Source organism: Carassius carassius, chromosome 11, assembly GCF_963082965.1.
Source record: "Carassius carassius chromosome 11, fCarCar2.1, whole genome shotgun sequence".
In the NCBI taxonomy this organism is placed as follows: Eukaryota; Metazoa; Chordata; class Actinopteri; order Cypriniformes; family Cyprinidae; genus Carassius; species Carassius carassius.
This window is the reverse complement of record NC_081765.1, coordinates 32906182-32932859: the sequence shown is the minus strand read 5'-3', so window position 1 is coordinate 32932859 and position 26678 is coordinate 32906182. Positions and strand designations below refer to the sequence as shown.

The 26678-nt window shown below is 34.8% G+C and overlaps 1 protein-coding gene across 4 annotated transcripts in view; it reads left to right on the top strand.

Annotated features, from left to right (window-relative positions):
- The first annotated feature begins 423 nt into the window (after positions 1-423).
- The window catches only part of si:ch211-45c16.2 (mitogen-activated protein kinase kinase kinase 13), a 48937-nt gene continuing 22682 nt past the window's right edge, over positions 424-26678 (top strand). Inside the window, exons 1-3 of one of the 4 annotated variants that reach the window (XM_059562575.1) lie at positions 425-626; positions 11731-11805; positions 15810-15855. The gene's annotated coding sequence lies outside the window, so the exon portion shown is untranslated. Of the gene's footprint in view, positions 627-11730; positions 11806-15809; positions 15856-26678 lie in introns of all 4 variants that reach the window. The other 3 variants (XM_059562577.1, XM_059562574.1, XM_059562576.1) reach the window with 3 other exon arrangements.

Sequence of the window (26678 nt, the reverse complement as noted above, 5' to 3'; positions counted from 1 at the left end):
TTACTAATAAAATTAACTTAACAGCAATATGTGTCTCATACTGTATGGCAGTTAAAACTTGTCAATAAATTAACTAATAACCAATTGGGAACGTTTGGGGAGCGTTCTGTATTTGCTGGTTTGGTTTTTAATTATAAGGATTTTATTATTAAATAGCTTAATTTATTTGTTGTTGTTTATTTTAATGCAAGATGTATCTATGTTCTAATTACAGCAGTTTTTATGTGACGATTCATAGCTCAAACAAAGCGGAAAATTAATAAATCTTGCGGGACACCGGGACAAGACGTAAAAGAATCACTGATTTGGTTATTTGAGTCGGTTCTTTCAAACTAACTGTTCGGAAGAAAAAGAATCGGACTTCCCGTGCATTAAAGACAATACAACGTACACAATACCAAACAAGAGAAGTGTGTGTCACGATGAAGACAGTAAAGCAGTTTTAAATTAAACGCGTGAGAATAATACGCACATTCTTGTCAGATATTCCGCGCTCGCGAACATTCAGCATCCTCGAGGAGAACGTGCAGGTGCACAGGTCAGATCACGCGGAAGTGACGTGCGCGCTCACGCGATTGGCATTAAAGCTCCGGGATTAGATCGGAGGAGCACAGCCGAGACAAATGGTAGGATTTAACTAATTTCATTCATATACATAAATAGATATTTATAATAAATACATATAACTATGTTCGATGTTTTACTCTGATTCAATGGGCCAAATGCATAGCTGTCGATCGTGTATTTCTATATAATCAGAGGCCCCTGGTTAGATGCATCGTATTTGTTTCTCTGCTAAGAATGTGACATGTCCCAGCAGCCTCGATGCAGATGCACAGGCTGGAACAAAGCGAGCATATCCCAAAAAACACTGTTCTTACAGATCTTTCCATTCCTGTCTGCCTAAACATCAGCCTGTGATGCAGATCAGTAGACTATCATTTAGCGTTTGTGTAATTGTGTAAAAAATGTTATTTAGTATAAATGCGTAGGGATAGTTCTCACAAGTCTGAGGTCCGAAGTATGCATCTGCCTTTGTGCCTTTAGTTTATAGGTTCCTATTGTGACAACATGCCCCCAGTCTTCCCTGCTTGGTTGCATTTAGATATTAGATTTATAACACATGCTGATCTGGTCATAGTGCACTGTTACTGAAACAAATAGTCAATAGTCAGCAGTTATTTTGACATTTCGCATAGCCTGTTATATCAATAAAGAAGCTGATGTGTTGCTGAAAGCTTTGTTTTAATGTTTTTTAACCCTGTACACACACACACACACACACACACACACACACACACACACATATATATATATATATATATATATATATATATATATATATATAAATCTAAAAGATTTATGTTTCTGTTGAGTATGCATCAATGCCTCTTAAATAATGTGGTCTGATATAGTGAGAATATGGAGGGAGTCAAACTGAGCAAAAATACGCAATATGGTGCAGACGCTGATATTTATATGGACAAAAAGACATTCAATTCTGATGCTTGAAATGTGAATCAATTAGTTTTTTACAAGTCTATACCAGATACTTACATGAAATGATCTAAATATCAGTCTTCGCTCTATATCTCCAATAATCTAAGATGAGTTTGAAAATATCCAAACGTATAATGCAATGCAATCCAATGCAGATTTGAGATGCACTGATTTTTCTAAATCATGATGGATGGAGAATGAAGTAAAGCCGAGCTGCTTCAGTCCAGTGAAATGATGTCAAAATGCATGTCTCTGCAAGCCAAGTATCCTTGTAAACACTGTTGCTTATGACTCAAAACGGATGTGTAACAGTGCATTGGTTCACAGCAGTTTAATATTCCTGTTGCTTTCTGTCATGAATGTGAATCAAACAACAATACACACAGAAAAGTACTTTTGTAACTAACACAGATTTATTAGATTTGATTTAAACAGTGAAGACTGTGCAGTTATTTTATATTGGATTATTCAGTTTCCTTACCTGAAAAATAAAAAAGCACTGTCTGTTTATTTTATTTGTATCTTTGTTCAATATATTTATCTATGCTTGTAAGTTGTAATTTGTAATTGTTTTTATTTTCAATGCTGATTTATTCACCTGCAAAATCACCCCAATCACTGAAGTGTTTTTTTTTTTTTAATAGAGCTATTCAAGTCATCTGGTGATTATTTATTTATTTATTCATTTTATATATTTTTTGCATATTGCAATAAAGTATGATGGGATGGATATATATATATATATTGTATTAATATAATATTATTAATAATAAAATAATAAAAGTATTATAATTATTATTATTTAATTGTATTATTTTAAATACAAATATTGCACAAATACGTTGATATAACAAAAAAAACTAAAACATTAATATATGTATTTTGTTTATTATATTTAAAATATTGATTTTTAAATAAAATACAAAAATGTAATATTTCCATATACATTTTTTATTATTAATAAATATTTACATACATATATACACACACACACACACACACACATATGTATGTATATATATGTATCTTTATATTTAGGGCTGGGTTTGTGCAGTTGGAGTCTAGTGCATCTGTAAAACCCACAATCCCACCTTGTACTTGAATGCATTTCTTTTTGTTGTGATTGTGTGTGTCTCTGTACAGTGTGTGTGTGTGTGTGTGTGTGTGTAAAGCAGAGAAAAGTGCACTAAGCAAACAGCACTTCTCCTTAAGGGGAAGACTTATTCTGCTATTGTGTGTGTGTGTGTGTGTGTGTGTGTCCTCCCAGATTTGTGTGCTGCTATAATTACGAGCTCCTGCTGTTTCTCATGTGGGGAGCGCATTAACACACACAAGTGGAGGAATAAAAATCACCACACACACACACACACACACACACACACACACACACACACACACACACACACACATCATTAAAAATTATTAAAGAAAATACAAAAAAATTACGTTTTTTTCTAAACTCAAATCATTTACAATTTTGAAGGATTCAAACATTGAATTTCACATTATAAAAATCTGATTATATATATATATATCTATATCTATCATGTCCTTTCTTGATTGGACAATATGTATAATTTTCAAATCAAAAATACAGTACAAATAGAGATATATTAGTATAATTTAAAACAGCTGTTTTCTACATGAATATACTGTAAACTGTAATTTATTTCTTTGAACAGCTGAATTTTTTGCATCATTACTGCAGTCTTCATTGTCACATGATCTTCAGAAATCATTATAATATACTGATTTCTGATTATAAGCAATGTTGAAAACTGTTATGCTGCTACATATTTTTGTGGAAACCATGATACATTTTCTCTTTCATTTTCTTTGATGTACAGAATGTTCAAAAGAACAGCATTTATTTGAAATGGAATCTTTTGTAACATTTTGTAGTTGTGTTCTCTGATTAGTATTCGTCCCATCATCCTCTCTGTTCTCTCTGGTCTTCCCCTTGTTTTCCCTGCTGTTAAATCTTTCTGTGTGGACTGAGGTGATTGGACCGGGTCTCTGTTTTTCAGGTCTCTAGCATCTGTTTTGGAGTATTGTGATTCAGTGTGTGACTGAGCAATATATTGAATAACTGCTGATATGAAATTAAGTGACATATTACAGTTGCAATGACTGTAATGCGCTTTTGTCCATGAAGATTTATGTTGTTAAGAGCATATACTTTTTTTCAGTTGAGTAAGTTTAATTCATTTTCATTTTTTGATTCAGGTTGTGTGTTTCAGTTTTCATAATGCTAGAAATAAAATTAATAATTGTTACATTAATCACCTGCATGAGACCAGAGCCGAGAACATGCAAGTCTGAGGAGGACGTGATACACACCCTGATCCCATGTGTGTGTGCGTGTGTGTGTGTGTGTGTGTTGGCGCTTCCTTTGTTGACTTTGAAAGGGCCATTAACCTCTCGGACACGACGCATCAGGGCTGTAAACCATAACGTCCCCTTGTGTTTATTATTTTTGGTTGACCCATGCAGGTTTTTCAGTGACCAGTGCTTATATGTAGTAGTTGCAGGCAGGCAGATGGATTTTGAATATTAAGATGTTTTTGTGTGTATGTGAGCGATACATATAATTTTTTTATACATTATATTAATTATATTCATATCATTTATTTAATTTATTTATAATTATGTGTATATATATAGATAGAGATAGAGAGGCGATTTTACTAATATTATTATATATCTGTTATTTTATGTGTACTTTATTTTAATAACATTTATTATTTCTTTAATATTTTTATTTGCTGTGTTTTTATAAAATTATAGTATAATTTTTTTATATTTTATTTACTTTTTTTGTAATTTATTTTATTATAATTTCTGAAATATTTTATTATTTTATTTACTATTTTATTTTACATAATTGTTTTAGTAATATTTTAAATATTGCTTTAATGGCTTCAAATCACTTGTTTTTAACCGCAAGCTTTTAAAAAAGTTTTCATGACCACAGCACATCAGCGGCAAGTGATTCGTGATCTACGATCCGCGATTGAAACGAGTCCAAAATCTTTACCAGTTGACAAATTTCTCCCACTCCTGTATATAGGGAGAGAAATATGCATATGTAATGATTTATGAATTCATAATTACAAATTTTATTATAATTAAATTCATGTTTTTGAAAGAGCTCTCTTCTGCTGACCAATACAATAGAATTATTACAAATTATTAAAAAAATTCAAATAAATGGTTTCTATGTGAATATTTGTTAAACTGTAATTTATTTCTGTGATGCGCAGCTGAATTTTCAGCATCATTCCTCCAGTCTTCAGTGTCACATGATTAGAGAACGACCGATATATAGATTTACCGATATTTAAGCATTTTACCATAATCGGATATCGGTTTTGTAATATAAGATTCACCTATAAACACCGGCATCTTGTGTTTTTTTCTGAGAATTGCGCGCAGGATCGCCATTGCAGCGCGTCTGAGGGAACGAGACAACAACAACGGTGTGCAAGTACTTGATTTGCTGTAGTTAGTAAACTTATTTTAACATAATAGCCAGTTATGCACAAATTAGATGCATTTACATTAGAGCTGAAACAACGAATCGATTTAATCGATAAAAATCGATTATTAAAATAGTTGTCAACTAATTTAGTCATCGATTCGTTGCTAAATAACTTTTATTTGCCGTAAGCGGCTCATTTCGTGCATATTTCAAATCTGCGGTGACCAAAGTGTGGCAGTAATGAGCCACCGGAGGTTTTACTCAGCCAGTACAGACGGAGAAGTAGCGAATAGCCAATAGCTGGCCTCGTTTTATGTCACGTGCTTCCCGAACAGCGTCTCTGCAGCATTTAGCGGGATGTGGGAGACTGGGAGTACTTTACTTTGAGCCTTCAAAAAAGAAGAGTAACCTGTAAACTCTGCTCTACTGCACTGTTTAAGGGGACGTTCACATATCGCGTCTTTTGCGCGCTCAAGTTCGTTATTTCCAACACCGCACCGCATCGAGTTAAAAACATCTCAACTTTTCAGAATGCTGCAAGCGCATCGCGGGTCATGTGACAAGAACTAACCAATCAGCTTCATCCTTTCCCGTAACAACGTTAAAAGCTCAGTCAAGATGAAAGGAACAGCTGATCATAGCTGTATATGGATTTCCATTTTGAAATAAATTTAGTAGCAGAGCTACTGCAAGTGATTTTTTGAGCTGCAAATCCATTTATCCTTTGCTGAAATTTCCGCGTCTTCAAGGAGAGAGCACGTCATGGTTGCTTATCAAAGGCAGACGCCTCAGGGGCGCTTCTGCGCGAGCGCTTTGGAAAGAAGGAGAAAGCGGTGCGCCTAGCGTTTTCCACGCGTTTTTAGGCACGATATGTGAACGGCCCCTAAGACTTTTATTTGTGCAGATTCTCCAGTACAATGTTGTTTGCAAATGTTTAGTCGTAAAAGCTGATAACATTGCTTTTTAACAGTTAACATTTAAAGCTTTACAAACATGTTCTGTGATCAGTTTGTCGTTTACCAGTTCAAAATTCAGTCGTGCCGCCTAATTATGACTGAATGAGAGAGGTAAATGTAGATATTTGAAATGCACTTTTTTTCTAAGTATTCACTGCTCTTTTTCACACAGCAGGTTTTTTGTGTGTGACTGTCCAATTTTTTTTTTCTGGACAACCTTCTGATGGATTTTACTTTAAATTGTGAGTTCCATTCAGGTTTCATGCCATTGGCACTTTATTCGAAGGATTGTTTACAATTTCACAGCAAAAGCTATAAAGCTGTTTCCCAGTAAATAATAAAATACAATGCACTGCAATTTTATTCTGTTTTATCCTTATTCTTCGTGAAAATATTTTCTGAAAGATTCCTTAATAAGCTTCGTTCGGGATGTTAAACTACTTTAGGAGCTCTAAGGACTGCCATGGTGAAAACATTATTTGAAATCTCCTTGTGAAATTTGCTAGAGTATGGGTCAGTGTTCTGATTGCAGAAGAGTTCGACAAAGGATTACTAACACAATAAAACAACTCCAGGTATATTTTTGATTAGGATATGACAGTGCAAAATGGTTAAAATCTCTTAAAAATCTATGCTGAAGGATAAAGACCATTTATTAATAATTTACTTGGGGAAAAAATGGGAAAAACTAAAATATAAGTACATAAACCGATTAATCGATTAATCGTAAAAATAATCGACAGATTAATCGATTATCAAAATAATCGTTAGTTGCAGCCCTAATTTACATTTACATTTGCATTTACATTTCCATTACATAAATGGCTGATATGTAGTTTATGCAGCTTGGCTCTAAGAAATAGAGACCAACTCACGCAGTCATGTTAAATAATGCATCAAGTCCTGTCCCAATAAAGACGTAACTTTGCTTGAATTAATATGCAGCCATGAATGAGCAAGTTGATGCTCAGGAAATGCTCCAGAACAGCCACCTCATGTAACTTTTAACAAGATTCACTTGTTTAAAACATCCTAAATTGTATTAACATTTACTACATAACCATTATTTTCCTAATAAACATCTAAACATCGCCGCAAGTGATCAATGTTTGAGTATATAGTTCTGTGTAACTGCATAGATAAACCGCACTGTCAGCAGGCAACTCGTAATTTAGAAGGACAACACATTATTAATAATTTTGATATAACATTCCAGTTGAGAAATACAATAAAAGGTTACTACTTTATAACAGTTAATAAATATCGGTTCTGCATATCGGGCAAATAAACATGCAAATTATCGGTATCGTATCGGTAATATTTTAATTTCGTCCATCCGATTTATATCGTCATATCACCCAGCCCTAATTCCAGTTGAGAAATGCAATATAATACGTGTTTTGTTTGTTATATTCCAATATTCCAGAGAATATAATTCAGTGAATTAACATTATCCAGTGAATTATTCTTGACTCTGTAGCTATTAAACAACTTATAAACCTACTAAAACGGTTGTTTAAAATAAAGTTGACATGACTCCTGTCCTTTATTCATTTTCTCCATTTGAAGACATTAGACATTCAACATTTATGTTGTTTATTATTAATATTAGTGTTGTTGCTGTTGATGCTTTTTATAAATGAAATGTTTTTTGTTGTTGTAATATCAAGATTAAATTTAACATGAAAGACAAATTTTCAACAATTTATTAAAAAAAAAAATTACTGATAAGAGGAAAAACAAAAATGAAATATGCTCTTTCTTCACTCAGTCATTTATTTACTTTATAACAGTTAATAAATATCGGTTCTGTATATAGGTTATCGGTCACATAAACATGCAAGTAATCGGTATCGGTTATAAAAACATCAATATCGGTTGATCACTACACATGATCCTTCAGAAATCATTCTAATGTGATGATTTGCTTCTCCAGAAACATTTTTGATTATCATCAATGTTGAAAACAGTTGAGCTGATTATGTTTCCGCAGTGGTTGTATATGATCCGTTGGTTTACTGGAACGGGCCGGTTTCATTCCCGTCTTCAGAGTCTGTGTTATTCATGTTAAGGACACCAGAGCTGTCAGTATATGTGTTCCGACGCATCTCAATAATTAATGTGAGATTGTAACAGAGCCGAAGCATCGCTGGATCCTTTACAGCCCACAGAGGCTTCAGATGCTTTTCAGACTGTAAGTCTGTCCTCAACAAAGAGCATCGAAATCAGTATGCATTTGAATTATGACTAATTCATTTACTAAACTTTAAATCAGAGACGGTTTGGGTTTCTTTTAGGTCTAGACTCTGATTAACCCTGGTTCTATGACAGAGGAACTTCTCGGTTTAATTGCAGCTTAGTTGGGATGTTATAACAACTCTCTTGGTGCGACGGTGTGTATGTTTTAAATAAATAAAAAAATTTCATTTATTTAATTATTTTATTGTTTTCTAAAATATTTTGTTATGTAGTATTTTATTTTACTTAGTATCTTGTAAAATTGTATTACTTAATATTTTATTTTAGTGTTTTGTTTTTTTTCCATTTCATTTTATTTTACATTTATTATATTATTGTTTTTAAATATTGTATTATTATTTAGTATTCTATTTTACTTAGTAGTTTATAAAATTGTATTATTTAATATTTTATTTTATTGTATTGTTTAGTCATTTTATTTGATATTTATTGTATTATTGTTTTTAAATATTTTATTATTATTATTTAGTATTTTATTTTACTTAGTAGTTTGTAAAATTTTATTATTTAATATTTCATTATAATGTATTGTTTTATTCATTTAATTGTATTCATATTTTGTTATTTTTTATTGTTTAATTTAATATTTCCTTTCTGCAGAAAGTGGATCTTATTCTGAGAATATGTCATTTTATTTATTTTTCCTCTGTTTGTGCTCATCTTGTAAATGAAGTCTGATCAAGTTCTTTCAATTGTGTTTTGTTGGCTGCTGTTATTTTGGGTTATTTGGTTGGCCAGAGGGAAACTAATGAAGCAAGGACTGTTAAATTATGAGTAACTGACTTCATCTCACATTATTAGAAAATCATAATTAAGCCTCTTCTACCAGCATCATTAGCATGTCCTCAGAAGTAGTTATGTATGTGTTTAATGAAGTCATTAACATTGGGTTATGATTAATTTATGAACAAGAGCCACCAGAGCGGTAAATGACAGGGATATGTTTTGTCAGAATATGTTGCATTTGTAGCTTTTGAAGGAAAATAAACAATATTTTGTACATTGTTCGCATTAAACGTGAGGAGAGTAAACTTTACACTTAAAAGTAATGAGAATTTAAATAATGTGCTTAAAATGTCACATTCAAAAATCATAATTGTCTTAAAATAAGGCTATGTTTGCTTTAAATATAATTAGTGAATTCTTTAGATTTTGTGTGAAACATGACAGTGATATTAATCACAATGTTGTTTTGTTATATTAACAATAAAACCAGAACAAATAAATTGGAAATATTTTATTTTATTGTTTTATTTTAATTTATTTTTAGCTTTTATTGTTTTATTAATATGTTCTTTATTTTATTTAATCTTTTATTTTACGTTGTTTTATTAATATATATATATTTTTTACATTTTCTTTATATTTCATTTAGTTTATTTGTATTTTATTTAAATTTATTGTTTTAGTAATATTTTCATTTTATTTAATCTTATATTTTACCTTGTTTGTTGTTACCTAATATTAATTTTATTGTTTAATTTTTTTACTCTATTCATTTTGTCTAGTATTTAATTTTACTTTATTGTTTTAGTAATATTTTATTATTTCATTTATTATTTTATTTTGCTTTGTTTTATTAATATTCTTTTATTTTACCTTTTTTACTAATATTATTTTATTTTCATTTTATTAATATTTTTTTTTTTAATAAATATTTTTTGGTATTTTATTTTACTTTATTGTTTTAATAATATATTCTTAATTTATTTAATATTTTATTTTTTGCTAAAAAAAAAAAATCTAACTAATGTGTTTCAAAATATCACACTGCCAAAACTCGTCTTAAACGAGGCTCTGTTTTCTTTAACCTAAACACAATTTCTGATTTCCTTCCTTTGATTTTGGGGTGAAACATGAGACATTTCTTCATTAGGTCAGATGTGAACGAGAGTCTGATCCTTTCTTATCCTTCTTTAACTAAATGTTTGTAATCTTCATTTACAATTGCACTGATAATATGTGAGTCTGGCATGAAGTGTGTTGAGCTGTCGCACTTTAATTGGGCAGAATGGGGTGTAAATGAGACGGACGGGGCACCCTCGGGTGTGTTTGAGGAGGTGGGACTCATTGACATGCAGCATCCCCCTCTTTCATGATCACACACACACACACACACACACACACACACACACGGTTGATGGTTAATGATCCGGGCGTGAGCAGCTGTTCATTAGTTTGTCTCTTTAGTGTCCCGACACCCACCAAATATTCCCCCTTCATTTCCATGCACTCACCACCTGAACCTTGTTAAACAATCTGCTTAATGTGACGAGAAAACACACAATTCATAACGTCAAGAGAAATCTCTGTATTATAGTGACAACAAAATCAGAACAAAGATATTAAAACATATAGGGACCCACTTCTATGCGGTTAGATTTAACCAAGTGTTTCGCAATTTAATATAAAAATAAAAGCTACATTGTATCTAGCATTTTTTCTTTACAGAAGTACATAGTGATTGAAGACTCTTAATACTGTATTTTTATTGTATAAAGTTACTTAATATTTTATTTTGCTTTTAATTTTCTAATATAAAAATTTATTTTGTTTTAGTAATACTAAACTAGTTGTATTATTTATTATTTTTATTTTACTTTATTGTTTTAGTTATATACTATTATTAATTTATATTTTTACTGTATTGTTTTAGTAATATTTTATCATTTTGCTAATTTTATTGAATAATTTTTTCAACATTTTATTTTACTTTATTGTTTTACTAATATTTTATTATTTTATTTAATATTTCCATTTGCTATGTTTTTATAGTATTACAGTATAATTTTGTAATTGTAATTTTCTGTTTTAGTAATCAACAGAAAGTAATATTTAGTAATATTTCTGTAATTTTATGTAACTTTATGGTTTTAGTAATATTTTATTATTTGACTAATATATATATATATTTTTTATATTTTATTTTACTTGATTGTTTTACCACCATTTTAATTATTAATTTAGCTTTTTTTGCAGTAGTAATTTACTTGAATATTTCTGTAAGTTTATTGACCATTTTATTTTACTTTATTGTTTAACTAATATTTTGTTATTTTATTTAATATTTTCACTTTCTGTTTTTATAGCATTACAGTATACTTTTATTTAATTTTTATTTTTTGCTGTAGTAATTTACTTTAATATTTCTGTAAGTTTATGTACCATTTTATTTTACTTTATTGTTTTAGTCATATTTTATTATTTTATTTTACCTTAATATTTTATTATTTTATTTATTATTGTATTTTAGTGTTTTATGTTTGTTGTTTTGAAAAAAAAATTATATATATATATATCATCATGAACCGTACAAAACATTTCTAAAATTATTCTATGATTTGCTGGAATGCATCCCGTCCACCTTATTTTGAGCCGTGCTGAATTATTATCTGTGTTGTTGGTAACGGAGGAGATATTCACACGTTCCCCTCTGAATGAATAAGAGCCTTTCCTTCGGAAAGTGTGATCACGAGTCTGATTACTGACCTCGTGACCTCTGAACTCTGACCCGTCTGTATTTATTATTTACAGGTGCGAAGAGAAGAGGAGATACTTTGCGGTCGGCGCTAGAAGCATCTCAGGAAATGAGCGTCAACTTCTCTGGAGGTACGAACCGTGAGCTTTATTATTATTAGTGGAATGAAGATGCTGAATTTTACTGTACATTGACTTTAAAATAAAATAAAATAATTATTAGTATTAGTGTGCAGGATATGTTGGCTTAAATAAAATACAATAAAATAAAATAAAAGGCTATAAAATAAAATAATTATTAGTATTAATGTGCAGGATATGTTGTCTTAAAATAAAATAAAATAAAATAAAAGGCTATACAGTAAAATAATTATTAGTATTAGTGTGCAGGATATGTTGGCTTAAATAAAATACAATAAAATAAAACAAAAGGCTATAAAATATAATAATTATTAGTATTAGTGTGCAGGATATGTTGGCTTAAATAAAATAAAATACAATTATTGTTACTGTTAATATGCAGGTTCTGTCATAAGCTCAAAAATAATAAGTTAATTAAATATAAATTAATTGAAATAATTAGTACTATTAATAATGGATATGTTGGATTTAATAAAATAAAAGAACACATATTATTTATTATTATTATTATTATTATTAATATGCAGCATGTCATAAAAAAAAGAAAAAAAAAGTTGCTGAATGAACTTAAATTGAGGAAAATGTCCCCATGCACAGAAAACAAAAAAAATAATAAAAAGCCTTTTCAACAAAAAAATAATTCATTTTTGTATGGCTTTTCTATTTGGTTTATGTGATACAATACTGTAAAAAAAATATTTTTCTAAGATAAAGGTAATTGAGTGCGTTTTATAAAGATAGAAGTTATAATTTTAAGTTATCAACCGATAATTTATTGCAACTAGTTTTAAAAATTATATTAATCATATTGATCCTCAATACAATTTTTATATGTTTTATTTACATGATTTAATGTATTTTTACAATTTTGCATTAACTTTTTATCACTTTGTACTAGAGCCCGACTGATATGGATTTTTGGGGGCCGATGCCGATATTAACTCGAAAAGAGCCGATTTATAAGCCGATATTTTGATTTTAAAAATAATCTGGATATTAGACCCATTTCCTATAAACTGCACTTACACAACATTCTATAGCAAAATATCTGCCTGTTCTATGTATGTGGGCTGTATAAACCATTTTCCAGAATGGATTATGTTAAAAAAAAGCCTTAGATTACAGTCTCGATGAATAAACAATTGCACATCAAAAGTATATATTTTTTAATGATCAAAAAACAGTCTGGTTTTAAACATTTAACACTTTTACTTTCTTCCAGTTGAAGCTGATTTTAACAGTCTGTGTGTGTACTGTAAATAAATTATAATACTAAAGTTAAAGTATTTGCAGAAATAGTCCCACACTTTGCTGCTACAGCATTCACCTTTTTCAGCCATCTGTAGGCAGAAAGAGAGACAGAGAAAGAATAAGCATGTGTATTAATAATATCACCATGTATCATTACTCGTGTCATCATTAGAATTAGAATAATAATAAACAGGGATCTCCTACATAGGCAAAAATGAGAAATATATATATATTTTTTATTTGTCAAGCAATAGGTATTACCTACTTATATTTAACAATATTATTTCAACATTTTCCTGTTATGTCTATAAAGCTGCTTTGAAACAATATGTAAAAAAAAAAAAGCGCTTGTTCAGCTCACATTTATTTACATGTCCCCTCTGGTTTAATCATTTCTGACGCACCTACTGTAGTTACTGTAACTACACTATATTTGCTCTCACAGAACATCGTCTTGCCTACTATTACCGGAAGATTACGGAATCAATTCGAAGTTGAATGGTTAACGTTAGTGTCATGAACACACCGCTGTCAATTTTGAGAAGAACCACCTTCAAACAAGTTAATAGCAAGCATTTAAGGGGCCTGCTAAAAAGGAAGCTATTAGCGTTAGATTAACGTAACCAGCCTGAATTCACCAAATTTTTCTCTGGACCTGAGGGTAGCCTCTTCTTCCTTGCTTCTCTCTTAATTCTCATCAGCAGGACTAGCGCTATCGCTCGCTTCTTACAACGGGACAGATACATGTTTGCTCCTGACCGAAAGGAGGAACAACAGACTATGAAAGAGCTCCCGCTAAACGTTTTTAAAACTCCGCCTATGCCATAGCGCAGCGCAAATTTTTGACCTCCTATTAACGTTCGCGCTCTTCCACTGATGAACATGGTATTAGCTTTGTGGCTAATCTAATATAGCAATGCATTAGCGGCTGTAAGTGATGTTACAGAATATTTAGGAGTGATAATGATAGGACCGTTAGCTAGAACTACCACACAGTTTTTATATACAGGGTATGAACTAAATCTACAATCATTTCACATGACGAACGACAGACTCACCGTCAAAACAGTAAGTTACATCTCCGTGGCTTGTGATCGCTTTCTTCTGTAGTGGACTTCTGGCGCTGTTGTTAAGTCTGGAGTTGCAGATCTCCCTCTGGTGGGCACACTATGCAACACTCATAACATGAGTGAAGCATGAGACTCTGTTTCTCATGTTTCATCGGCCGTTATAAATGCCGATGCCGATTTAAATGCAATTAGCTTATATCGGCCGATAATATCGGCCGGCCGATATTGGTAAATTGGTACCAATGGACTGCATTTATATAGTGCTTTCAACAGACCACATGGCCATCCAAAGCGCTTTACAATTTGCCTCACATTCACCCATTCACACACTCATTCACACACCGACTGCGGTGTCAGCCATTCAAGGCGCCATCCAGCTCGTCGGGAGAAGCTGGGGTTAGGTGTCTTGCTCAAGGACACCTCGACACTTGGTCAGGTGGAGCCGGGGATCGAACCACCAACCTTCCGGTTTGTAGACAACCTACATGTACCACTGAGCCACTGCCGCCCCTCAATATATCGGTCGGGCTCTACTTTTTACCATGTGTTGGCTTTAATAAATGATAACGTAACATAAGATAATATTATAAAATATCAAGTAAATAATACAAGTAATAATAAACAATACAAAAAATGCTTTTTTAAATTTAGTAGAATACTAAAGCAATTATTATGTGTTATTAATATTTTATTTTATCATTTTAATATAAATATTGTTATTATTGCTTTGTTTACACAAACATTACATTAGACTAATAAATAAATGTAAATATATATATATTAATAATAATATAGTATTAATAATAATAAATTATAATAAAAAACTATTTTTACATAAAGGCATTTTGCTAGAAATATTACTATTATTTAGTAGAATGTATGTGATACTGCTACTACTGTTGAAAAAAACTTTATTTTTTAAAGAAATAAATCACACAATATTTCTTCCATGTTTTAATTTAATAGCAAATCCCATTTATTTACCAAAAAGTAAAATGTGTTTAAATTTCATTAATTAAAAGACAAATTAAATTTGGGTGAAACTTGTTAACTGTTTTTCATAATTATATTACTTGTAGAAAAACTTTCAACACAATTGTAAATAAGTATAAAGAATGGCATTGGTTTTATTTTTAGTGGTAAAAAGTGTGATTTTATTTGAAGTAGCAATTTTTTGTGTTTTGCTTTGGTATCGAAATTGGTACCGAGAACCGTGGATTTTCACTGGTATCGTACCGAATACTGAAATTTTGGTACCGTGACATCACTACTCCAGAATAAAGATGATGAGCTCAAAGACAGTGGAATAAAACCATAAAAGCGTTGGCTTTCTATCGAATAAACGGATGCATGATGTCACCTCTTCGCTTTATGACACTGCACAAACGTCGCATACATTAGTGTTTTGAAATCCCGTTCCGCTTCCGCATTAAGTGTGTGTGTGTGTGTGTGTGTGTGTGTGTGTGTGTGGGGGGTGGGGAGAGATCAGGCTCACTGCATCGTGCCTGTATCATCCAGCCCATTCATTCATGAAAAGTGTGACGTAAGCAGTCGCAGCTGAACCTCGCCCACTCAGACAATCTGCAGCTCGCTCACCCCCTCTCTCTCTCTCTCTCTCTCTCTCTCTCTCACACACACACTCTCTCTCTCTGTCTCTCGTCCGGCTGCTTTCAGCTGTTTCTCTGCTGAAGGAGGATCATGCATGGCATCGCCGTCAGTTGTGAGTAATCCACCGCATTGTAGTGTGCATGCTTGTGCATTTCTGTCTTTCCTATATGTGTATATATATATATATATATATGTATTTGTTATTTCTGATGGCTGTTTGGGGTTGAAGATGATTAACTTGTGTGTTCGGTGCGCATGTGAGATATATTTGTCTGGTGCTCGATGTGGCGCTTGTCTTGGCACTGCCCTCTGCTGAAGGACAGACACACCGCTTCACACACACACACACACATTCACGCATACATAACTCAATGACTTGTCTTAATGCGTCTCTTTTTATTTCTTTTGTGACGAGTCATTTTCGATCAGTGTCTGTGTGTAAATTACAATACAGTCATCGTTGCTTGAATTATGATATTGCCTGTTTAAATGCTTCCTAAATTCAATTCTCTTTTGTTTTGTTTTTTTGTGAGATTGATGGATGTGAGCCAAAAACTGAATCATGAAACGCATCCTTTGAGTCTTAATTCACCTTCTGTATCAGTTTCAGTTGAGACAGTAATGATTGAATACTGTAGATGATGTACCAATGCCAGTAAATAAAACAAAGATGCTATAGCAAAAACTGTTTGAACTATTTCAATTCTTAACTATTTTAACTGTGAAAATAATAATAATAATAATTTCTTTTTTTTTTTATAAGTTAATTATTGATGCTGATAATATTATATTTATATCACATTGTGTATTGTATTATATTGCATTATATTATTATATTTGCTTTGTGATATTATATATTTTTTAACTATGTAAATTAATTTAAAATGTTATAAATTAATTATTATTAATGTTAATTATTAAGTCATATTGTAACTCTAATTAAACTATATGAAAATAAAAAATGAAATTAATTAATAATTATAATCTAATGTATATATGTGTGTATTTATATGCATATAACTAAATTTAATATGAAATATTTATAAAAAAAAATGTATATTTTGATTTAATAGTTCTAATTAAATTATTCTGTTCTTGTAGTCGTACACTGAATTTTTAAAACAATTTTAACGGAGAAATTGCTAGTACATTAAAGAAATAATTACCAAGCAACACATTCAATTTACATTCAATTATTTAACATTTAAACATTAAATGAATCATGCAATTTTTAAGTACAGTAGAAACACATAAACAGTATTTTCTTGAAAAATGTGCATCAATGATCTTTGTTTGATTTATAATTTTCCAGTGTGTACTAGTCGTTGGTCTATTAATCTGTAGTTTCAGTGATGTTTTCTGTTTTATTGTCAAATGTCGTCCATCTGTTGTGCAGCTGGAGCAGAGAAGAGCATCTCCGTTTGTTTATATGTGCTTTAAAACACAGAGAGTCAGCTTAATACAAGAGCTTCTTCAGCCGGTTGTAAAGAAGGAATATAACGTATGTAGTGTGTGTGTGTGTGTGTGTGTGTTGAGTCCACAGCAGCTAATGGAAGCGCCAATGTAAAGTATTGATTATGTGTCAGAGCTGTAAAAGCGCGGTGGCAGACGAGAGAAAAGAGCTGGAAGAGCCTGTAATCTTGTGTCGTTGTAGTGTGTGTGTGTGTGTCTGCTGTAACATGCATCCTCCTCGTCTTCTTCTTCCTGTGTGAGGTGTTGAAGAGGAGGAGCAGCTGTTCAGATCGAGCCCTGAGCTCCTCTCATGTCTTTTGTTGTCGCTCTGAGATCTTTTCTTCTCCGTAGTGAGCTGAAGCTTTTTCGTGCTCCTCTTTTTCGTCTTCCTTCTGTGTGTTTGTACAGTATTAGAGTGGAACAGTAAAAATACCATTTATTTTTTCTCCATAGGGGAATTGACTTAGAGCAGCAAATGGTTAAAGACAGACATACTGTGAGCTACAAGGTTGTTAATCGCTGTAATATGCTTTGAATGAAGCCATCAGCCCACATTATAATAAATAATTCTTCTTATTCTACAAATAAATCTCCACCTATCCGAGAACGGAGGAAAGCACTGCGTCAGTCTGCATATGCATAATTTATGCATATTTTTCAATAGAAATACATTACATTGTATTTATTCTATTGGATTTAAAGATGTTTCTTTAAATGATTTTTGAAGTTAGCTTTGCTTTGGTTCATGGCTTATAACTCTTTAACAAAGAAAATTTAAAAAACCTTATATAAAATACATTATAAAAATACATAAAAAAATAAAATAAAACATTTGCTAAACATTATAAACTATACTATGCTATACTATTTATATATATATATATATATATATATATATATATATATATATATATATATATATATATATATATATATATATATATATATAATAAAATTACATACTATACCATGTATTAAATACATAACAATATTTATTTTATTTTGTTTTATTTTTTACAAAGTATTTTAATGACATTAAAAATTTTATACATTTGCTTTAAAATGTAATGAAATGTACAAGAACAAGACTTACTATTTAGTTTATACTGTAGTTAATTATTCAGAAATTGACGACTGTACGCACATTTGAAGCAAAACGAGAAAGACCAACATTTGCAAAGCATTATATGTAAATAAATACGTATAATTAATTTGTAAAATAATATTTGTACGATAATGCATTATTTGTTTATATAATAACTTGGGTGTGTGTGTGTGTGTGTGTGTGTGTACATGTATTAAAGACTTTGTAATGTTGTGATTCACCTCGTGGTTCATTGCTTATAACACTCTTATAACTGTTTTATTAAACCAATGAACTGGGAAAAGTGGGCGGGGCTGTTGCACTCTGCAGTGATGTCAGCTCATTCTGACTCACGATTGGCTGAGGCTCAGCATCTGTCTATTAAACCTTTATGGAAGGGTGCCACGTGATGCAGGTTCCCCGGGGCTCTGAGTCTCCTGAGAGCTGATGGGATTGGATGGGAAATGAAAGGATGAGGGCCCTGCGGTGCGTGACATGGCTCTGATGCACAGCGTCACAGTGTGTGTTTTCCTCCATCTCTGCAGTCTGATTTTAGCAGGCTGCTGCATCATAGTTAATATGACTCACCTCACACTCCCACAAACCTCCAGCCCTGTTTGCTGTGATTTACACTAATAATCGCTCCTCTGTGGGTGAATGAGTGTGTGTGAGTGTATGTGGGAGGAAAGAGCTGCTGTCTGCCTACAGGTTTTCTGACCAAGCATTAACTATGACCATCATTTCGATCACAGTCACGGCTGATCTGGACGCTGGTAATAGAAGTGAGTCGACTGTTAGAGATTGTCCTGTATAGTTTTTACTGCAGTGTTTGCATTTGTTTGTATGTCTGTGAGACCAGTGTAGTCTGATTAATGAGTGAATCAAAGACAACAGTCTGATTCTTATGAACCGATTCTTTTAATGAATCATTTAATTGAATCCTGAATCTTTGAGCTGAATCAGTTACAGCTGTTATTGAATCAACACGTACAATTAATTCATTAATTAAGTAACAGATTAAAATACACAGAAATTGCAGTTTAATTTTGCATTGTAAACACTGGATGTAAAGATTAATTATAAATAACTACAAGTGAATGTACTAGCAGTGTTGTCTGTCTTGAAATAAAGCTGTTCATATGATAAATAAAAGATTTGAAAAACAAAATGTTTATACTATTTTTTTTTATAATAGTAAAATGAACAATGTGTAATTAAACATTTGCAAAACATATATATACCACAATATTAATTAATTTATTATTTATTTATTAATTTGTAAAATAATACTAAAATTACTGATATGTTACAGCATATATACACTATATATATATTTATATATATTAATTTGTATTTGTTAAATTATGTTAAAAATAACATTATGTAGTAAAAGTAAAAAATTTGCAAAACATACATACATCCTACATATATTTAATTCATGTATTTAATTTATTACATTTGTAAATACAATTAATAATATTATTAATAAAATATAATAACTAATTATAAAAAAAATGAATTTGATAAATTTGTAATATAATACTATGTTAAGAATTTTTATTTATATAATAATGCGAAATTATTTTTTGGAATTTGTATTTTCTTAAATGAAGGTTGTGTATGTCACAGGGTCTGGGTTGTGTCCCTGGGTTTCCACTAGATGTCCCCCTTTCTCACGGTGTCTGTCACCTTATCACTTCCTGTTCCCTTATTTGGTCACCTTCCTCCTTGTTAGTAATTGATTGTTCCCCACCTGTCTCCTGTTCCCTCATTATCCTTCTGTGTATTTATACCCGGTCTGTCTGAGTCTGTGTTACGGAGTCCTTGTTTAATGTTCATGTTAAACCCGTTGTCTTGACCTTGCTGTGTGTTCTTATCTGTTTTGGTTTATGTTTGGATTCTCTGGTTTTGACCCTGCCTGGACTGTTTATTCTTTGGATTGCCCCTTTAATAAAGTCACATACCTGCACTTGGATCTCTCCGTGTTTCTTGAACCACCAGACGTGACAGAAGGACTCCGTCACACTGAGATCCAGCGGTATGTCTTTTTCCCGTTCCCCAGCCAAGATGGCGGAGCGGAGAGCTCAGTATCTCCGGCTGATCGCCCTCCGTCAAGAGGGCAATGAGGTGGGTGCCCTGGCACAGGTGTTCTGGTCCCTGGCCGAGGGTATGGGATACAACGATGCCGCCCTAAAGGACTATTTTAATGGCGGGCTGGATGATCCAGTGTCTCAGGAGGAGATGGCGCAGTTGGAGACACTGGAATTCTGGGAATTTGTGCGCTACCTGCAACATCGGCTTCGGTGGGATGCCCCAGCCACTTCTGTCTCTTCCGGCGGGGTGGTCGTCAGCCCAGCACCACTGCCCAGGATGGCAACCAGCCAAGCGCTACAACCCAAGATGGCCGCCAGTCCAGCACCACTGCCCAAACTGGCCGCCAGCCCAGAGCCACAGCACAAGATGGCCGACTCAACGCCTGAGTCTCCAGACAAGGTGTCACCGACTCGCCAACATAGAGGGCGGAGGAGGAGGAGACAGGCGTCTACCGTTCCTCAAGGCCCAGAGGACGTTCCCGAGGCGGTGCCCGATGCTGTTCCGGAGACCGAGGCGGTGCCCGATGCTGTTCCGGAGACCGAGGCGGTGCCCGATGCTGTTCCGGAGGCCGAGGCGGTGCCCGATGCTGTTCCGGAGGCCGAGGCGGTGCCCGATGCTGAGGCGGTGCCCGATGCCGATGCTGTTCCGGAGGCCGAGGCGGTGCCCGATGCTGAGGCGGTGCCCGATGCCGATGCTGTTCCGGAGACCGAGGCGGTGCCCGATGCTGTTCCGGAGACCGAGGCGGTGCCCGATGCTGTTCCGGAGGCCGAGGCGGTGCCCGATACTGTTCCGGAGGCCGAGGCGGTGCCCGATGCCGAGGCGGTGCCCGATGCCGATGCTGTTCCGGAGGCCGAGGCGGTGCCCGATGCCGAGGCGGTGCCCGATACTGTTCCGGAGGCCGAGGCGGTGCCCGATGCTGTTCCGGAGGCCGAGGCGGTGCCCGATGCTGTTCCGGAGGCCGAGGCGGTGCCCGATGCCGAGGCGGTGCCCGATGCCGAGGCGGTGCCCGATGCCGAGGCGGTGCCCGAAGCCGAGGCGGTGCCCGATGCTGTTCCGGAGGCCGAGGCGGTGCCCGATGCTGTTCCGGAGGCCGAGGCGGTGCCCGATGCCGAGGCGGTGCCCGATGCCGTTCCCGATTCGGTGCCCAAGACCGGTCTAGAGTCACCTTCCAGGGTCGAGTCAGGTCCCAGTGGACTCTCCAGGGTCGAGTCAGGTCCCAGTGGACTCTCCAGGGTCGAGTCAGGTCCCAGTGGACTCTCCAGAGTCGAGTCAGGTCCCAGTGGACTCTCCAGAGTCGAGTCAGGTCCCAGTGGACTCTCCAGAGTCAGGGCCAGTCACTGATGACCTTCCAGAGTCAGGGCGGGTCACCGTTGAACGTTCAGAGTCAAATCAAGTCACTGGGTGGGCTGCTGCTCGGCCCTGTTGGACTCCGGCATCGACCACAGGGGGGTGGTGGTCATCCGCTCCGCCCTGGGGGACCCTGGCGTCGACTACACGGTTGTGGTGGTCCTCCGCTCCGCCCTGGGGGACTCTGGCGTCGACCACGAGGACGTGGTGGTTCTCTGCTCCGCCCTGGGGGGCTTCCGCTCTGACCACACGGTTGTGGTGGTCTTCTGCTCCGCCCTGGGGGGCTTCCGCTCTGACCACACGGACGTGGTGGTCTTCTGCTCCGCCCTGGGGGGCTTCCGCTCTGACCACACGGTTGTGGTGGTCTTCTGCTCCGCCCTGGGGGGCTTCCGCTCTGACCACACGGACGTGGTGGTCTTCTGCTCCGCCCTGGGGGGCTTCCGCTCTGACCACATGGACGTGGTGGTCTTCCGCTCCGCCCTGGGGGGCGCCTGCCCTGACTACACGGTTGTGGTGGTCTTCCGCTCCGCCCTGGAGGGCTCTGGCCTTGACCACAAGGGTGTGGTGGTCTTCTGCTCCGCCCTGGGGGGCTTCATGTTGTTTTTTTTTTTTTTTTTTTTCCTTTGGTTTTTGTGTTATGTCTGTCCCTGTTCCTCTCTGTGAGCCTGGCCCTCCGTCCCTCCCCCTGAACCTCCTCCGGTCCTCCTCCCTCCTGGTCTCTCTGTTTTGTGTCTACACTTCTGTTATCTGTTCGCCATGATTTTTTTTTCTGGCCCTCCGTCCCTCCCCCTGAGCCTCCACCTGTCCGCCTCCCTCCTGGTCTCTGTTTTGTGTCTGTCGTGGAGCGTCTCGGAGCCGCTCCGTAGAGGGGGGGTACTGTCACAGGGTCTGGGTTGTGTCCCTGGGTTTCCACTAGATGTCCCCCTTTCTCACGGTGTCTGTCACCTTATCACTTCCTGTTCCCTTATTTGGTCACCTTCCTCCTTGTTAGTAATTGATTGTTCCCCACCTGTCTCCTGTTCCCTCATTATCCTTCTGTGTATTTATACCCGGTCTGTCTGAGTCTGTGTTACGGAGTCCTTGTTTAATGTTCATGTTAAACCCGTTGTCTTGACCTTGCTGTGTGTTCTTATCTGTTTTGGTTTATGTTTGGATTCTCTGGTTTTGACCCTGCCTGGACTGTTTATTCTTTGGATTGCCCCTTTAATAAAGTCACATACCTGCACTTGGATCTCTCCGTGTTTCTTGAACCACCAGACGTGACAGTGTATAGTGCATGATTATCAAAATATAACAGATTTTTCATTGAATTTCCAGCTAAAAGCAAACTATGTTATGATGAATACTGTTATCGGGATATAAAATGATTCATCCGTGATAAAGCTTGTGTTCATCTCATCCTCCTGCGGCTGAGTTTCATTTGACGTCAGACTGCAGCGACTGCATTAAAGCAGATGTATTTAGGCCATTCGTGTCCTTTAATAAACAGCAGCTTTAGGATCCCAAAGCAGGAATAACTGATCCGAACCTGGGATAAACCCAAAGCATGTGTGTTTGATGTGTTTGTATATAAGTGACCTTCGCTTGAGCCTAAAATCATCATATTTTGATGAGCATTGCAATTTGCTTTGTCTGACAACGTGATATAAAAAACAACACTGCAATGATTTGTTTTTGTTATACTTCTTTTTGCTGGTGAATATAAATATATCATATTTTTTATAGCATTTGTGGTTTTAAAATTCAGTAGCAAAAGCAGTGTTTGAGTTGGTAGGTTTCGATTCATTTCCATGAATCGCTTTTTCAGTGAACTGATTTAGAGCTTTGATTTATCAGTTAATCAAAACTGGTCAGGCACAGTAATTGAAAGTCACATAAAACCTTTAGCTTATTTAAAGTTTAAACAGTTACCAGGTTAACAAATAAATAAAATGCACATTTATTCCATCTTCAATTTAATTTCCAAACACTTGTTGTGAATTATGAGTAATTATTAAAACATTTTTATATCCTTAAAAATAAGAAATATTTACTTAAAGCAATATTAAATAAAATTAAAACACTTATTTTCATAGAATATATTCTCAAATAAGTTTGTCTATTTGATTTGTAGAAATTAGCTCATTCATTTGTAAGCAAATTAGTATTTATTATTAGTGGTCGACCGATATATCACCAAGGCCGATATATCGGTTCAATATTTGGCTTTTTTTTTTTACATCGGCATCGGCCGATAATTTTTCTGCTTGGCCGATGTGTTCGAGTTTCATTTTGATGGTGTTATAATTAGATAATTATTTATTAGTGAAAAATACTGTCATCTAAATGATAAGGATGTTTCTTTTACACGTTTATTTTTTTAATCCATTGTCAAATGATTAAAATTTTCTTAAATATTAATAATAATTTAAAAAAAAATAATATTGGCTTTATATCAGCTATTGGCCCCCCATGTTTTCCAAGATATCGGCATCGGCTAAAACACATATAGGTTGATCACTAATTATTATGTACTTCTCTCGCGTTCCAATATCCAAAATGTTTTGCATAACATCACAGCGTTACAGTGATAACTCTCAAAAGCACAGATTTTACTACATATTTAAACTGAGCAGTGTGTTTTTTTCCCCATATGTTTGACTGACTGTATTTTATTATGATAATGAACAGACTACATTGTCAAGGTAGCAAAGCTCAACTGTGTGCATGCATGCGGCGCCAGCGCAATCACTTGAGTTTTTCCTTTTAACTCCTTTTAGTCATAAAGATAATCGTAATTGTAAAATGTTTGCCTTTACTTGTGTACATTCACAATAAAAACAAATCTTTGTGCTTTGGTAAAATAAGCCTTAAGAAATATAGGATGCCGCTTTCTGCCTTCTGGTTTCATTTCATGCCGAACAAAAATTCTCTGCATTTTTCATTAATTTTCTTACTTTATAAAGTAAAAATATTTCTTGTATAGGCCTGTTTATTCGTTTTATGTATGTAAAAGAAGTGCTGTGTGCATGATGTGATATGAAAACCATGTGAATCCTCTTGTTCTGTCGTTTGCTGCTTTTTGCACATGTAAATTTAATCCCCAGGATACAAATGTTAATATTTTTAACGGGTCATGGACACAGATCCTTTCTAGTTTAATTCAAATCTAATTGGAAATAATCTTCATCATTTAATGGTTAATTATCGGTTAACGAGCATCGGTTAATCGGTTTGGAAAAATGTCCATTGGTATCGCTTGGTAATTGGCTATAAGCCTCAACAACTCAATTAGAGTGATGGATGTTGAAACGATGATCTCTGTCCTGTGGGATCCTGATGCTCATGGTTCCTGTGATTTGATTGGTCTCTCACAGCTGTCAGTCATGAGCTCTCAGCGTGTGATTGGAGGAGGGTGATTTCAGCTCAGACTAATCGTCTCTTTGTTGCAACAGCAGCTGTGGATCCCGACGTACATGATAATAGTGCTGTGTGTTTGGGCTTAACTTAGGCTGGGACCCTGAAATATCATGATTATCTGTTAAAGCACATGGGTACATTATGTTTAGACCAAGAGTTTTCAAAATTAATAAGTTAAAATACACAGAAATAGCAGTTTTATTTTGCATTGTAAACACTGGATGGAAGTCATGTGAATAAACGCAAATTAAATATAAAATGTTATTATTATTGTTATTATTGTGGTTGTTATTAATTTCTGAAATTATTTTCCAGGTTTTCCACAAATGGTATTTTAATAGAAAAGTTTCTGGCAATATTTTTCAGATTAAATCATTTGAAAGGCATTATATTAAATATATTTTGTTGTCGTATCGAGAAAAAAAACAACAACAACATTACAAATATTTTTAAGATATTTAAAAAGTATTTTTAGAGTTTATTTAACCACAAATTATTATAAAGTAATAATATTCTATTGACATTATTTTCCAGATTTTTACATGAAATAATATTTTAATACAGTAAATGTATTGTTATTTTTGTCATATTTATAATATGTGTGTATACATGGAAAATTCATATTTGAGGCCTGTGGGATTAAACAGAGTCCAAACCCTTGCTTTGTAGTGTGTTTAGTTCTTGTTTCCAGCATTGACTAAAATATCGAAAATTGATTTTATTATGACTTTTTATCATTAAAATTTTTTTTTGAATTTTTTTTTTACCATGTTATATGCAATACGATTTTATAAAATGATTTAAAAAAAAAAGAACTTATTTCTTGACAGGTTTGTGAGATTCAACCTCTCTCTCTCTCTCACACACACACACACACACACACACACACACACACACACACACACACACACATACATACATACACACATACATACATACACACATACATACACACACACAACATCTGTGGACCCATAATTCCTGTCCCGAGGGGCATTGTAAAGGGTTGATGTGTGTGTGTGTGTGTGTGTGTGTGTGAGAATCTCTGCACTCTACATATGTTTTGTCTAGTGTACATATCTGTTTATTTTAGGCTTGTTGATGGATGTTATTTACATTAGCGTTCACAATGATGCAGCACAAGGGAACATCAGCGCTCTTGTGCTTTAAGCCTGTGTGTGTGTGTGTGTGTCAGAGCAGATTGTTCATCCTCTTGTATCAGTGAGATTATTTGTTCATGTCAGATGTGGGGGTTTGGGTGTGTCTCTGTCCACCATCGACAGGAACCTGATCCTCCCATCAACCCCCTCCAGCTGTCCTGTGTGTGTGTGTGTGTGTCTGTCTGTGTGTCTGTCTGTGTGTGTGTGTGTGCGTGCGTGTGTGTGTGTGCGTGCGCGTGTGTGTGCGCGCGTGTGTGTGTGCGCCCGTGTGTGTGTGCGTGTGTGTGTGTGGCCACTTCCTGCTGAGGAACATTTTCTTTTACTGCTGCAGGAAAATTGGAATTCCAATATTATTATTATTATTGTTGTTGTGTAATGTTATTTTACATTATTAAATTT